This window comes from Lutra lutra, chromosome 2 (assembly GCF_902655055.1).
Source record: "Lutra lutra chromosome 2, mLutLut1.2, whole genome shotgun sequence".
NCBI lineage: Eukaryota > Metazoa > Chordata > Mammalia > Carnivora > Mustelidae > Lutra > Lutra lutra.
Window position 1 is genome coordinate 37,038,280 of NC_062279.1, and position 17,260 is coordinate 37,055,539.

Below are 17,260 nucleotides of genomic sequence, written 5' to 3' on the forward strand. Positions count from 1 at the left end.
TTGCCTCCCTTGCCATCCTTGCCTCTGGAGAAGCTGCTGTGGCTGAAGTCAAAGAGGTTACTGCCTGTGTTCTCCTCAAGGATTTTGATGGTTTTCTGTTTTGCATTTAGGTCTTTCATCCATTTTGAGTTTATTTTTGTGTATGGGGTAAGAAAGTGGTCCAGTTTCGTTCTTTTGCATGTTGCTTTCCAGTTTTCCCAAGAACATTTGTTGAAGAGACTATCTCTTTTCCATTGGATATTCTTTCCTGCTTTGTCAAAGATTAGTTGATCATATAGTTTTGGGTCCATTTCTGGATTTTCTATTCTGTTCCATTGATCTCTGTGCCTCTTTTGTGTCAGTATCATATTGTCTTGATGGCTACAGCTTTGTAATATAACTTGAAGTCTGGAATTGTGATGCCTCCAGGTTTGCTTTTCATTTTCAGATTGCTTTGGCTAGTTGGGGTCTTTTGTGGTTCCATACAAATTTTAGGATTGTTTGTTCTAACTTAAAAACTGCTGGTGGTATTTTGATAGGGACTGCATTAAATGTGTAGGTTGCTTTGGATATTATAGACATTTTAACAATATTTTTTCTTCCAATCCATGAGCATGGAATGTTTTTCCTTTCTTTGTGTCCTCTTCCAATTTCTCTCATCAGTGTTCTTCTATAGTTTCATAGTACAGGTCTTTTCCATCTTTAGGTTTATACCTAAGGATATTATTTTTGGTGCAAGGGCAAATAGGATCAATTTCTTGATTTCTCTGGGGTAATTTTAATGTAATATAGAGTATTAAATGTGAAATATTAAATTCTTAGAATGAATTTGGATATTTTCCTTCCTTTTTGAAATTTTGTAATAATTTAAGAAGAACAGGAGTTAACTCTTTGCCTGTGAAGTCATTGGCCCTAGACTGCTTTTTTTGTTGTTTTTTTTTTTGGAGGGGGAGATTTTTGATTACTGAGTTAATTTCTTTGCTGGTTATGGGGCTGTTCAAATTTTGTATTCCTTCCTGTTTCAGTTTTGGTAGATTATATGTTTCTAGGAATTTACCCATTTCTTCCAGATTGACCAGTTTGTTGGCATATACTTTTTTATTGTATTCTCTTATAATTGCTTATATTTCTGTGGTGTTGGTTGTGATCTCTCCTTTTTTTTGTTATTTTATTTACTTGGGTCCTTTCTCTCTTCTTTTTGATAAGTCTGGCTAGAGGTTATTAATGTTATTAATTCTGACGAAGAACCATGTCTAGTTTCATTGATCTATTCTACTGTTCTTTTATTGTTTGTTCCTATATCATTTATTTCTGCTGTAGTCATTATTATTTCTCTTCTCCTGGCTTTAGGCTTTATTAGGTTTTACTTTTCTAGCTCCTTTAGGTGGAAGGTTAGGTTGTGGATTTGAGACATTTCTTGCTTCTTAAGGTGGCCTGTATTACTATGTATTTCCCTCTTAGTGCTGCCTTTGCTGCATCCCAAAGGTACTGGACTGTCATATTTTCATTTTCATTTGTTTCCATATATATTTTTATTTTTTCTTTAAAGTATTGTTTAACCCAAAATAAATAAAATCTTTAAAAAAGTATTGTTTAACCCATTCATTCTTTAGTGGGATGCTCTTTAACCTCCATATATTTGTGATCTATCCAAATTTTTCTTGTGGTCGACTTCAAGTTTCATAGCTTTGTGGTCTGAAAATATGCATAGTATGATCTCAACCTTTGTGTACTTGTTGAGGTCTGATTTGCAACCCAGTATGTGATCGATTCTGTAGAATGTTCTGTGTGCAGTCAAATAGAATGTGTATCCTGCTGCTTTAGAATGAAATGTTTTGTATATATCTGTTAAGTCCATCTGGTCCAGTGTGTCATTCAAAGCCATTGTTTCCGAGTGGATTTCTGTTAGATTGTTGCGGTGGGATGTTGAAGTCCCCTACTATTATTGTACTATTACCAATCATTTTATTTTTGTTATTAATTGATTTATATATTTAGTTGCTCCCAAGTTGGATGCATAAATATTTACAATTGTTAGAATTTCTTGTTAGATAGACCCTTTTATTATGACATAGTGCCCTTCTTCATCTTTTATTACAGTCTGATATGAGTATGGTTACTTAGGATTTCTTTTGACATATTAGTGTGATAGATGGTTCTCCATCTCCTCAATTTAAATTTGCAGGTGACTTTTGATCTAGAGTGACTCTCTTGCAGGTAACATATAGATGGGTCATTTTTGTTTTGTTTTTGTTTTGTTTTATCCATTTTGATATCCTATGTCTTTTGATTGGAACATTTAGTCCATTTACATTCAGAGTGATTACTGATAGATATAAATTTAGTGTCATTGTGTTATCTGTAGAATTGGTGTTCTTGGTGATATTTTCTGTTCCTTTCTAGTCTTCATTGCTTTTGGTCTCCCCCCCGCCCCATTCAGTGTTGCAGGGATGGTTTAGTGGTCATGAACTCCTTTGGTTTTTGTGTATCTGGGAAACTCTATGTTTCTCCTTTTGTGAAGGGCAGCCTTGCTGGATAATGTATTGTTGGCTCCATATTTTCTCCATTAAGCACACTGAATATATATACTACTCTCTTCTGACCTGATAAGTTTCTGTGGAGAGATCTTCTGCAAATCTGATTTGCCTTCTCTTGTAGGTTAAGGACTTTTTTCCTGCTTTCTGGACTCTTTCCTTGTCTGTGTTTTGTGAATTTGACTAAAATACGTGTTGGACAGCTTTTCCTGATTTTGATGGGAGTTCAGTATCTATTTCCTTTCCTAGATTAAGGAACTTTTCAGCTGTAATTTTCTCAAATAAACCTACTGCCCACTTTTCCCCCTTCTATTATTCTTCTGGGACTTCTATGATATGAATGTTATTATGCTTTCTGGAGTTGCTGATTTCCTTAAATCTACATTTGTGATCCAGTATTTTTTTCTCTTCATTTTTTCATAATTTTTTCTTCTATATTACTTATTCATTCTTCTGCTTCTTTCATCCTGTGGCCATTACCTTCCCTTGTTTTCACATCTTAGTTATAGCATTTTTTATTTCAGCCTGACTAGTTTTTAGGTCTTTCATATCTGTGTTTCAGGGACTCCTGATGTCTCCTATGCTTTTCTCAAGCACACCTAGTATCCTTAATGATTGTTGTTTAATTCTGGATCAGGCATATCTGTATGTCTGTTTCAATTAGATCCTATATCTGTTTTGATTCGATCCATGGCCATGACATTTTCTTGTTCTTTCTTTGGGATGGATTCCTCATCTTGGCATTTTGGCTAGGTCCCTCTCTTCTTCTTTGTGTTAGAAAAGCCTGTTATATTTCCTGCTCCTGTAAGTAATGGCTTTATTAAGAAGAGGTTGTATACTGTGCATGTCCTGTCATGTTAGGATGTGTCTCTGGTGTAAGTTGTGTACACTCTGCTGTTACATTTTGGCTGCTGTTTTCTTCCAGTCAGTCCTCTGCAGAGTTTCTCCTTGCCTGCAGCGGGGAGTGTTTGGACCTTGTCCAGAGTATGGTGAATTTTAACTAGGTGTGCTCTGGTCTGCTTGTTAAAAGAGACCTGATACTATTTCTACTAGCACTGAAGCTTTATAGAACTTTATGATCAGTAGATATGGTACATGCAGAGTTTGTGCTACTTATCTGGTATAGGGGTCCAATGATTTTGTTCTCTGGCACAATTGCTCTAGAAAGGCTGCATATGCAGAGTATGGGAGGGTAGGGCTTCGTGTAAGCAGTTTAGACTGCCACTGTTGGTGCTGTGCTTACTGAAGTTAGTTTATGCTGAAGGGAAGAGGAGAAAAATGATGCAAGCCCCTTCATCATCCTGAAGAAAAGAGTTTTTGCTTGCCATTGTCTGGGAAGTTCTCCCAGAAGAAGGAACAATCTCCCGTCACATGTTCCAGGCAGGGCTCAGATCTTTGCCTTCACACTGACTAACTGCACCCTGGAAGTACTGTGCCACCTGCATTCTATCCCAGGGAGGCTGGCTAAGTTTTTAAACTCCAAACTTTATGGACCTGGCATGGCATGAACCCATTGGTTCTCTGGTGGAGGATCTTGCCATGTTGGTGTTGATGTGGTTTGCCCAGAAGGACAGAAACACCAAGCACAGGGGGGTTGATTTGGAATAAAGTGCAGGAAAAAGCCAGTGTCCAGGTGAGCAGCCCGCAGCAGTTGTCTGTGTACCTATGTTGAAGGGTGGGGAAGGGAATGGCTCCCACCAGCTCTTCTATCCTTGGAGAAACGATGCCATCTCTCCTAGATGCTCTTTATGAAGGGAAACTATCTCCCAGTGTACATCAAGAGATCCTCAGATCTCTTGGTCCGCTACTTGGCTGTTTGCTCTCCTCCACAGAAACAATGCAGCACCCACCAGGATCCACACTGATCACAATGTAGATATCTAAAACTCCAATCTTTGAGTCCCACTGGTTGTTAAAGTTCATGAAATCAGCCCTTCTCATTTTACCATTCAGTGTCTTTGGGGAAGTGTTTTTCTTGTCTGATCTCTTTTGGGGTCCTCTCTCTCTCTCTCCCTTCCTCCCTTTTGTCTCTCTCCCTGACCTAGGTTCCCTCATTGGGATCCTTTTCTTCCCCAAATCACCTCTCCACACCTCCTACCTTCCATAATGTGGCCTCTTATTTCTCTCTCTAGTTACACAGTTTGTTGTGTTGGTCTCAGATCAATTCTGGATATCCAGAATGACTTCATAGTTATCTGTCTGTGTTTGAAGGAAAAGGCAAGCCTAGGGTCCATCTTAGGTCCTCTCTGTACTCTTAAACACCCATAACCCTCCCTAGTCTACCAGATCTGTGGAATAAAATCTAAGATCTATATCCCTTCATTGCTACTTCTTAAAGTTTATAGATAAACCACAACCCAGGTGATTTTGGATGAGTAGAAACATGTAGGAATAATTAGCAGAAGATATTTGCAAGATTGCAACTCTTTTTCCTGGGACTCATCTACTCTCTTGTTAGTCACTAATTTACTCTTTTATGAGGACTGACACAAGCTAGTTCTTGGTCTCAAGATTTTTATGCCATTACAAATTACTGGACACATTATCTCTTGACCTCAGTTCATGGAGTGTATAGATCCTGAATATTAAATGTCCTCAGAAGAAAACACAGTACACATTACATACTACTTAAAGCAGAACTATCAGTAGTTATAGAAACTTCAAATAAAATAAAGTGTAAGGAATTATAGAAAAGGACTAGTTGGAAGTATTAGGTACAAAAAATATAATAAATTGCACACAGGGTGTTAGATTAAATTAGAATCAGAACCTCTCCCAGGAGATATCAGAAAAGTTATAGGAACAGTAAAAAAAAAAAAAGTTTAAGAGAAATGGATTACTGAAATAGAAATGCCAATATCTAGATATTAAAAGTAAAAGAGATTGGAGCACCTGAGTGGTTCAGTTGCTGATTCTGACTCTTGATTTCAGCTCATGTCATGACCTCAGGGGTGTGAGATTGAGCCACTGTGGGGCTCTGTGCTCATCATGGAGTTTGCTTGAGGTTCTCTTCCTCTGCCCCTTGTCCCACTTGAGTGTGCTCTCTTTTTTTCTCTGTCTCCCTCAAATAAATATATAAAATCTTTTTAAAAAAGAGTAATGGAGATAATAATTAAAAAAACTATAAGAAAACTTTTGAAGGAGAAATGAAAATAAATTTCACCAAATTATAGCCATTATGTGATCAAAAAATCCTTATGCCAGGAAATCCCTTTTGGAGTCTCCACATAATCCCTTATCCTGAGTTCATCTAGTAGGAGGGAGAAACTGAGTTGTCAGATGAAAAGGGCACATAAAATTTCAAAACAGAATAAAAAAATGCACACTGACAATGAAATGAAAATATCAAATACAAAGAAATTTCTTTATCTCTTGAAAAAAGAAAATCATAATCAAAAAGAAGTTCTATAGTGGGAAAGATCACATTGAAATAAAAAAAAGATAGTATTCTTAAAATAATAACATAAAAGTACTTTAAAAGCACAATTAATATCTTAAAAAAATCATTCAATATAAGACACAATAAAAACAGTCTCAGGTATATAAGTCCTCAAAAGATTTGCCAAATGAATGACTAACATTCAGAATACATTTGTAGAAATTACTTATAATATGAAAAACTACAAGGATCAGGAAACTAAAAGTGAATAAATATTGCTAAATTTTATTATTGTCTTAAAATGAAAAGAGCTGGAACTGAGCTCTGTGGAGAATGACAGGTATTTTATCAATATTAAACCAGAGCACATTCTATGATGGTGTGGTTAAGAGAGTAATAGAATTGACATGAAAGCATGTTATAGGACTTGTTTTCTTAAGAGAAAGGTATAGATAATGGTAAATTTTAGGAAGAAGTAGGGCATATGAGATGAATATTGGTCCTAAGAACAGATAGTAAGAACAAAACTGTACTATGTAATAACCTGATGAAAGAAATGAAAATACAGCCAAGGAAGAAGAAGCACAAGAACAATAATGCAAAATAGAAAAGAATAGAAAATATAAAATAAAATGGTTTAATATATTTTAATATAACAGCAATTATGTGAATATAAATAGGTTAAACTCACCAACTAAGTGATAAAATCTTTGATAGATTTTAAAAATTATTTAAAGGTCAAATATTTCTTTGTAAGAGATATACTAGGACTAAGTGAAGGTGAATATAAAAGATAAAATATATTCAAGTTAAATAAGAAGCAAGTAAATATGAGAGGACAGAATTTATAGAAAATATAGATAACAAATAGGCATAAATTTCATGGTACATTTTCATGTAGATATTTTGCATATATTAAATACCATATATATAGGTATTTGACCTTCTTGGCAATATTGGTGAATATTATATTTTAAATATAATACGTGTTTCTGTTATGTTGAAAAACAACATTATACACTGATTTGTATATTTCTATATTTATTTGTAGTTTTAGATTTAAATTTTCTGTGTCTAATTTTGTCTTATGTGAGTAAAGAAATTACATTCTTTTTTTCCTTTCTAATACATACATTAAACTTTTAAGGTATTTCCTCCTATTGAATTGGCTAGGATCTCAAGAATAATATTCAATTGAAATAGTTGAATTGAACAGTGTTTATTTATTTATTTATTTAAGATTTGATTTATTTATTTGACACAGAGAGAGACAACGAGAGAGATAACACAAGCGGGGGAAGGAGGGGAGTGGGGTGGGAGAGGGAGAAGCAGGCTTCCCGTTTAGCAGGGAGCCCGATGTAGGGCTTGACCCCAGGACCCTGGGACATTGACTTGCGCTGAAGGCAGATGTTTAACAACTGAGCCACCCAGGAACCCCAAATTGAACAATGTTTAATTGAATCAATTGTATTCATTCTTGTATCATTCTTGATTTCAAGGGAAAAACTCAATATTTCACTACTAGGTATTATATTTGCTCTAGATTATTACAGATACTTTGTAACATAATAAAGATGCTCAGTTTTATTTCTAATTTTCTAAGCTTTTTAAAATGTATTGTATTTTTTTAATCCTATCTTTGTTTCTTATAAAAATTTTGTTGATATATCCTTATCATATAAATTAAATTCTTTCCAATTTTATAGAATAATGATGCAGTCCTAACCAAAATCTCAGCAGGCTTTTTTCCTTTTTTTTGGTAATACTGGCAAGCTGATAAAAATTTCATATACAAATATTAAAAAGAAAATAGATAAAGCAAGTTTAGAAATTGAAGGAAAAGTAGAAGATAAAAACTTCTGAAAAACTATAGTAATTAAGATACTGTAGTGTAAATAAACGGATCAATGTAACAATATAGGAAATCTAAAAATAGACCCAGACATATATAATCAATGATTTTTGACAAGTTACCAAGGCAATCCCAGTTTTACAATAAACAAAAATGAATAATAAAACTAGAATCTACATATTCATAATAAACTTTAAATAAAAAACATTGTTGATGCTAAAATAATTGATGGTGAAACTTTAGGAGTGAAGGAGTAAAGAACAGTTAAGGAAATTAGTATCTAATGAATTTTGGAGAAAATATAGCTAAAAACCAGTGAGCAAATGTGAAAAGATGGAAACAAAGTAACATTTAAGACATATAGAAGGCAGAAAATAATGAAGATAAAAGCAGAAACCAATGTAAGACGAATTAGAACAGAAGTATTTAAAAAAGAATATTAGGTCTCAAAAATACTAAAAACAAGCATATAGCTCAAAATTAATTTTATAAAATAGGATAGAAATACACTAATACAATTATAAAAATAAAGAGGAAATATTATAGATGTAGATAATATTAAGATAATAGCGAGTTATAATAAATTTGCAAATGTGGACAAATAGTAATAGGTTATTGTTAATAGGAATTGTTAATAGGAATTATTAGGAATTGTTAATTGGAATTGGAATTAATAATAAGAATTGTTAATAGGAATTGTTAATAGGAATCCATCATTTACTAAAACTTACAGAAGAAGAACTAGAAATTCAGAATCATCAAATTATTAAAAGAATTATTTTTAAAATCTCATAAGGTAAATAAAACAATGCTTTATTTAGGCACTCTTCACAATTTTGAGGGAACTGATTATTTCAATCTTGTACATCTATAGAGAATAGAAGAAGAGAAAATACAAATTTGGAAACCAAAATTACCATAATAATATTAATACCAAAGGAGAATGTTACACAAAATGAAATTAGAGGCTAATTTTTCCACAAACATAGAAGAGAGGTAGAAACATTCATTAAAAATACCAACCAACTGAGCCTAGCAGTTTATAAGATAATAGACCATGACCAAGAAGATGATTTTATCCAAAGAACGTAGGATGATTTAACCTTAGAAAATCTATTGACATCTTTTAACTAAAAGAAATGTTGTAATATTTCAGTTCATGGCATTTGATAATAAGAACGAAAGTAGGATAATATAGTTAAAATAATGGGATGAGGAAGAGACTATTTTAGCTAGGATGATAAAAGAAAAACTTAAGGAGAAAATATTTAGGAGAATGCATGAAGGATGAGACAGAGACATTTATGGCAAGGTCTAACAAGTCAGAGTGAATAAGAAAGATCATTAAATACAAAGGCCTTCAGATGGAAATGAATGTCATTAACAAGATGGCTAAAAAATATTAAGTCAGCCAGAGTCTAATTATATAGGGCCTTATAGATCTTGGTAAATAGTTTTGAATTTTATTCTCTTTGCAATGAAAAGGCACTGGAAGTTTTTTGGTCAGTGCAAAAATATTTTTCCAGTAGCCTTACATAAAAGAAATTATTCAGTGGTAAGGATTTAAAACAAGGAGATCGGATAGGAGATAATTGCAGATGAATGGTATAAACTGGTGTTTTATTCTTGGATGTGTGAGTAGATTTTGTTCAGTATATATTATGAAAATAGAACATAAAGGGCTTACCAACTAATTGAATACATAACCAATAGGATGGAAAAATAAATGATTATGCCTCAGATTTGTTTTGAAAAGCTAGGCAGAGGGACATGGGCCAGGAGGCATAAGGGAAGGAGTAGGGTAGAAGAGGAGTTTAATTTGGAACCTAAACTTGAAAGGGTAGAGTGATGCTTGTGATGATTTATTTGTATGTTGACTTGGAGAGTTTTTGATGAGATTAATATTTAAATTGGTGAAATCTGGGTGCCTAGGTGGCTCAGAAGGTTAAGCATCTGCCTTTGGCTTGGGTCATGATCTCAGGGTCCTGGGATTGAGCCCCGAATTGGGCTCCCTACTCAGCAGGGAGCCTGATTCCCCCTCTCTGTTGGCCTGCCTCTCTGTCTCCTTGTGAACTCTCTCCCTGTCAAACAAATAAATAAAATCTTTTAAAAAATTGGTGAAATTTGAGTAAAATATATTGCCCTCCATAATGTGGGTGGCCTCATCCAATCAGTTGAGAGCTTGAATAGAACAAAATGATCATCCTTCCCAAGCAGGAGAGAATTCTTCGGCAGAATTGCCTTCAGATTTCATGTGCACCATCATCATCTTTGAGTGTTCAGCCTTCTGGTCTTCAAACTGGAATGTAATCATTGGTTCTACTGGGTCTCTGGGTTACTGGCCCACTCTGCAGGTTTTGTACTTGCCAGCTTCCATAATCATGTGAGCCAATTCCTTATAATATATCTTTTTCTCTCTGCTTCTCTCTCCCTATGCTATTGGTTCTCTGGAGAGCCCAGATTAATACAATGGCTAATACTTAAATATAAAAAATGTATACTTAAATATTAAAAGATAGATCCATGATAGAGATGATCATGATTGATGTAGATAGATAGATGATAGATGATAGATAGATAGATAGATAGATAGAATATAGCTTTGTGGGACTGATTTCGTTAATTCACAGCTCTCTATCTCCCTGGTACATTTCAGTTATTTGTTGCTGCTTTTTTTAGTATTTTGTCCAGAATCTTCCCATTTCTGTGATTGTATCACCTCGGGAGACCAAATACTGGAGAAGAGAATATAACAGAACTACCTTATTTGATCCCAAACTCATGAACATAAAACTCTATGAAAGGAAAGGAAAAACGCTCCTCCTTTGGAATGTTGGTGCTGTAATTTCCCCCTTTTGGCCTCTTTATTGCTGCTAAAGCTGCTGAAGAATCATCTGATGGATGGAGGATGAAAGAACAGAAGGAAAAAGAAAAAAGAAATAAATAGGATATACCCACTTTCCCTGAGATTTAAAAGTTTCCTTTTCCACTCTTCAATTCAGAACTACAGAACTTCTCCTGGTTCTCTGTGTGCACTACAGTGCTTGCTTGCAAATTCAGACTATAAGGCTTTTAGGCTGGGAGAGACCAATTCACTGGTACTTTGAATTTGGGTGTTCTTCCCCTTTTGAATGCTGATACTTTCAGGCTTGTAAAATCAAATAGTTGTGTCTCTATTCTGTCTTGGTATTATAGCTGAGTTCAGTGGGAGAGATAGACTGACATTTGTTTGTTCCATCTTTCTGGAAATGGAGTCTATACACTGAAATTTAAACAATGAAAATTTATACAATGTAAATACTAAACAAAAGTAATTTGTTTTGGGTATATTAATAGCAAACAAAATAGTTGTTTTGATTAGGTTGGGCTGTCATAACCAAATAACATAGAGTGGGTAGATCAAACCACACAAATTTATTTTCTTCTAATTCTAGAGGCTGGAAGTTTGAGATGAGGGTGACAGCAAGGTCAGGTTCTGGTGAGAGCTCTGTCTTGCTTGCTTGCAGGTATCTACCTTCTCTTGTGTTCTCAAATAGTGGGGAGAAGTGGGGAAAGAGAGAAAGAGAAAGAGAGATCTTTTTTTAAGGCCACAGTTTTATCAGATGCCCCTATTTAACCTTAATTATTCCTAAATACCCTATCTCCAAATACAGTCACATTGGTCACACTGGGGGCTAAGGTTTCAGCATAGGATATTGCAAAGGACACAATTCGATCTATAGCAGTAGACTTTAAGGAAAGACGTGTTATGAGAAATTAACAAACTGAGGGTTTTGAAGGGGAGGGGGTTGGGGAGTTGGGCAAGCTTGGTGGTGGGTGTTAAGGAGGGCACAGATTGCGTGGAGCATTGGGTGTGGTGCATAAACAAAGAATCTTGGAACACTGGAAAAATAAAATAAAGTTTAAATTAAAAACAAAACAAAACAAAGCAAAACAAAAGCAATAAAGAGGACTATCAAATGATAATCAAAGGAATTGAAAAGAAAGACATAGCAATCATAATGTTGTATATACCTAATTACATTGCTTCAAAATATATATAGCAAATGTGAAAGAATAAAAGAAAAAAGATGTACACAATGATAATTTGAGAATGAGGAGAAATTTAACTCAGCAATGCCCTATTTTCCATTTTGTTGAAATATATTTAAAAGCCTTATACCAAAGAGCAGCAGAATATTATTTTAACTCCATTAAAGTATATTTAATATAAAAATTTATACATGTTTAATGTATACACTTTGATGGTTTTATCATATGCATGAATCTGTAATACCATCACTTCAAACAAAGGAATAAATACATCCATCACCTACAAAAGATTTCTTCTGTTCCTCTGTTTTTTTAAAATTTACTGAAATAAATAAAATAGTGGTAAATAAAACAATATTAATATAAGATGATAGAAATCTTACAGAGAATATTTACTGACCACTATGGATTAAAATTAAAACTAAATAATAGAAGGATCACTTAAAACATCTAAAGGGTTGCAAATAAAACATAAGAAATTAGAACTCATTTTGAACTAAATGACACTAAAAATATCCAAATAAACTTCTGGGCTATCAGAAAAAAACAGAACTGAGAACATTGTAGGTTTTTTAAAATAATTTTTTTATTATGTTATGTTAGTTACCATACAGTACATTATTAGTTTTTGATGTAGTATTACATGATTTATTTGTGTATAAAACCCAGTGCTCCATGCAATATGTGTCCTTTAATTAAACAAAATAAAGACGGCTTGAATGTAGATGATGTAAATCCAATTTAAAAAAACAAGTTAACAGTTACAAGTTAAACTGAAAGACTCTAGAAAGGAGAAAGTAATAAAAAATAATATTGACTATCAGTGAAAAATACAAAATATGTATATCATGGAGGAAATCATCAAATCCAAAAGTAATTTGTTTAAAAAGATAAATGAAATTGATAAACCTCAAACAAAACTAGTATCCTATTTCTAAAAGAGCAAATAAATTATCAAAACCTCATTGAGAAAAACAAAAAACAAAAAACAAAAAAAAACTTATTGAGAATAAAGGTACACAATCACCACAGATTCTACACATATTAAAAATAAAACAAGGCAGATTCTCAACTAATGTATGGCAAGAAATTTGGATAAAGTTAACAAATCTCATGAATAATAAAATCTATCAAATGAAGAGGAAAGAAAACCTGAATGAACATTGACCTATTGAGTAACTGAGTCTTAAGTAAGACTTGAAAATGAACATACAGAAAAGTATGTTCCGAGGGCCCCCTTGAAGAAGTCCCAAAAGTTTTAGTACCAATGTAAAACAAATTCTTCTAGAGAATATAAAAGGAGGGGCTGTTTCTTTGCTTGTGTTACGAATTGAGATTTATGCCAACTATATGTTAGCAAAAGAATTCTGCAATTTATCAGAAGAGTAACACAACATGACCCAAGTAGGAATTATTCCAGGAATGCAAAGTCAATTTTATATTTGAAAATCAATCATAATCTACCATACCAAAAGAAATAATAGGTGCAGAAAAAAAACAGTTGGTAAAGTTAGAACCGGTTTATGACAAAAATAGAGATAAAACTGTCAACAAACTAGTTACAAAAATTAACACCTTTAAGAAATTTTTGTTCACTCAAAGGTCTTAAAGCTAATCACTTATGTTTTCTTTCTTTTTTTTTAAAGATTTTATTTATTTGACAGACAGAGATCACAAGTAGGCAGAGAAGCAGGCAGAGAGAGAGAGGAGGAAGCAGGCTCCCTGCTGAGTAGAAAGCCCAATGCGGGCCTCGATCCCAGGACCCTGAGATCATGACCTGAGCTGAAGGCAGAGGCTTTAACCCACTGAGCCATCCAGGTGCCCCTCACTTATATTTTCTAATACAAACTTGTTTTTACCTTTCAATTATAGGTCTATATAAACCACACTAAAATAACTCATTTGGTGTGAGTTAGGGGTCTGGATTATTTATTCACATTAGGTAAGTAGCCACTAAATGACACTTAGTAAACAGGCCATTTTTCTTTCACAGAATTAAAGTGGTGCCTTTGTTATATATAAATCTGATCACCATATTCCTGGTCTCTCTCTTGATTCTTTTATGATCATTGGTCTTTCTGTCTTTCCACCAACACCATTATCTTAATAACTATAGTTTTATATTTATTATCAACAATGGTTGATAATAATACTAATTCTTCAGACTAATTTGGGTATCTTTTTTTTTAAGATTTTATTTATTTATTTGACAGAGAGAGATCACAAGTAGGCAGAGAGGCAGGCAGAGAGAGAGGGGGAAGCAGGCTCCCTGCTGAGCGGAGAGCCCAATGTGGAGCTCGATCCCAGGACCCTGAGATCATGACTTGAGCCGAAAGCAGAGGCTTAACCCACTGAGCCACCCAGGCGCCCCTAATTTGGGTATCTTAAGTTCTCTGCATTTCTGTTTTAGAATCAGTTTGTCAATTTCAACAAAAAATTTGGATTTTGATTGGTTTTTTAATTGAATCCTTAGGTCACTTTGAGGAAGATTGACATTTTAACAATACTGAGTCCTCTTATCCATGAACTGGATAAACATGTATGGGTATAGTCATATGATGCAAGCAAAAAAAAAGAACTATTGGTACACTGAATAATTGATGGATCTCAAAAACTGTAGGTTGAGCAAAAGAAGGGCATGATGCCATTTTTCAAAAATGAAGCTAAAGTGTTACTAAAGATAAGCTATATTGTTAAAAGTCAGAATTAGAAGTTACATTTAGTGGAGAGGTAATGCCTGGAAACTTGCTGGAGAAAGCTTCCTGAGTAGTAAAAACATTCTGTATCTTCTACAGTGTAGTACTTAAGCAGGTTTGTGACACATACACACACATCATAAATATGTATGTATAAATTATATATGAATGTATATGAATGTATGTATATGTGTAAATAAATATTCTATATATATGTATGTGTATATTTTCATAAAACTGCATCAAGGCACTTAAGATTTGTACACTCAGCATGAAAACATCACACAAAATAAAATGTTATCAATAATTTTGAAAAGGCAATACCCAAAAGTGGTTAAAAATATTTTAATTTCAACTATAAAAAATAAAAAAATCAGATTTTTTCTCTTTTATGTTTTAAATCAATCTACCTATCTAATGCCAGAAATTTTAACCCTAGCGAGTATAAAATACAGAATATGGTGCCAAAGGAAAACTAATGTATCAGTATTAGTATAAAGCAGCAAAATGTTCTTCAGGTAAAATGATATGAATTTTAAGTGATTCATTATTTAGGATGAAACAAAATTTTACCTGCCTTATATATTAAACCTGAAATCATATGTATCCAACTAAATACCTTCAAAATACACAAAGCAAACACTGAAAACTACTAGCCCAAATAAATCATCCTTGGATAATTAATTTTTCAGACTAAAATTTAGAAGATTTGAACAATATTAGCAGGCTTTATCTGAAAGACATATATAGAATCTTGATTTCTAAAATTGGAGATCACAAGTTTTTATGAGCATAAGTGTCAGGCATGTTTGTAGAATAATCACATGTTGCACAGTAAAGGAAGTCTCAATCAATACTCCCTTGTCTACCAACTTGTTTGTCTGGTGATTGGTGCTTAAGAAGCTTTAATAAATGTCAGCTACTGTTAATATTTTACAACTATTGTCCTAAGTAGGTATTATTTACAAAAAGAAATGTCTACTTAGTCGTAACATTTTTCCTAAAATATTTTTTAAAAATCTAATGTTAAATATAACTTATTTTTTCCCATTATTTTGTTTTAAAAACAGAAGTAATCATAACAATATCCTATAGGAAATTCTCATATTCTAGTCCATATCGTTTTCAAATTTTTCGTACTGGTCTGTTATGGACTAAATCATGTCCTCCTCTAAAATCCATATATTGAACCCCAAAGCCCCATGTGACTCTATTTGGAGATTTAACCTTTATGGAGATACTTAAGAGATCATAAAAGTGGATTCCTAATTCAATAGAACTGGCTTTCATAAAGAAAGAGAAAGAGACAGCAGAGATACCTATCTGTACATACACAGTAGAAAAACCAAGTGAGAAAAGAAGGTAGCCATGGAAGAAGTACCCCACCAGAAACGAATGATGCTGGTACTTTGATCTTGGACTTCTGATCTCCAGAACTATGAAAAACTAATTTTGTTGTTTAAACCATCCCAATCTGTAGTATTTTGTAATGTCACCCTGAGCTGATTAGTAGAAGTAAAGAGTATAAGAAAGTTCATCTCAAAAACTAAACCATGTATCTGATCTGATACAATGAAAGGAAAAGTAAAAATACATGCGGTAGTAAGAAGATAGAAAATAGAGAAGCAGATGCATGGGGTGGGGAGGAGAATACTTTCACACAAATAACTAAAACAGAATTTTTGAATATTGGTTTTTTCATCTTACTAAGCTGTAAAAGATAACAGGGAATGGGACAGATACAGAATAAGAAACAAATGCAAAGATACATTGAATAATGCTAGACTTTTTCTACTTATCCTGCAAAAAGGAAAATTTGTAACTGCAGCAAAAATGTAATATACTATTATTATTTATAATATCCAATTATTTAAATTCTTGAAATTTAGAATCTTCAGAATTCAATTTCTTTTCCACTCTTTTTCCCTCTCCCCTTCTCTCTCTGAAAATTAAACTGTGGTAATTTGATAAAGGGACCATTTATCAATGTGTATGAAGATATAGGAATTTTGCTGTACTTTAGGGCTAGCAATAAAAATATTTAATTGTCACTCAGACTTGAAAGAAAGGACAATGTCATTTTCCTACAGTCACAGACAGAAGGTAGAGGCTTCCACTCAAGGATTCAGACAGTTATAGGCACCCTGGCAGTGATGGTATTAAATGTCTTGCTCTTTTCTTAGCTTGTTAATCTCTTTAGAGTAAATCTAGGTTAAAGCAGAGGGTAAAGGAACGCTTTAACATAATCTATTGGTTTCACTTTCTGGGCTAAACAGCAGGGTGGAAAATGCTGCAGGGTTGAGAGGCAAACAGAAGATACCAAAATGTATTCCTAGAAACCAATCTTGAAGTATATTTAATAAAATACTATTAGATCCATATGAACAGATAGTGTGATTTTTGTATTTTTCTTAAACTGCCTATGTTTTAGTATGGTTAAAATGTGCTATAATAAGTATCCTATATTTGCACAAAGAAAAATTATAAAGTTACTTTAGTTTTAAAAATAAAGTTTAAACTACTGTGGAAAGTCAGCATTTTTAATTTCAGTCATTATTTAGCTTAATTTAGTGGGTTAATTTATGATTTTTTTAAATGTATGGAAAATTTACATAAAATATTACCCCCAAATAATTAAATTGTAAATGATCATAACCTGTTAATTTGACACACATATAGTTTGTGTATATGTGTGTATCTAAAGATTTTCTTTTGTGAATGCAAATATGACTATAATAATTCTCATATATAATTAACAAGTTATTGGGACAATATTTTTCTTGCCCTG

At 33.2% G+C, this 17,260-nt stretch overlaps 1 protein-coding gene across 6 annotated transcripts in view; it reads left to right on the forward strand.

Annotated features, from left to right (window-relative positions):
- Positions 1-17,260, forward strand: part of ADAM2 (ADAM metallopeptidase domain 2) — a 142,319-nt gene that overhangs the window by 54,832 nt on the left and 70,227 nt on the right. The window lies entirely within an intron of this gene.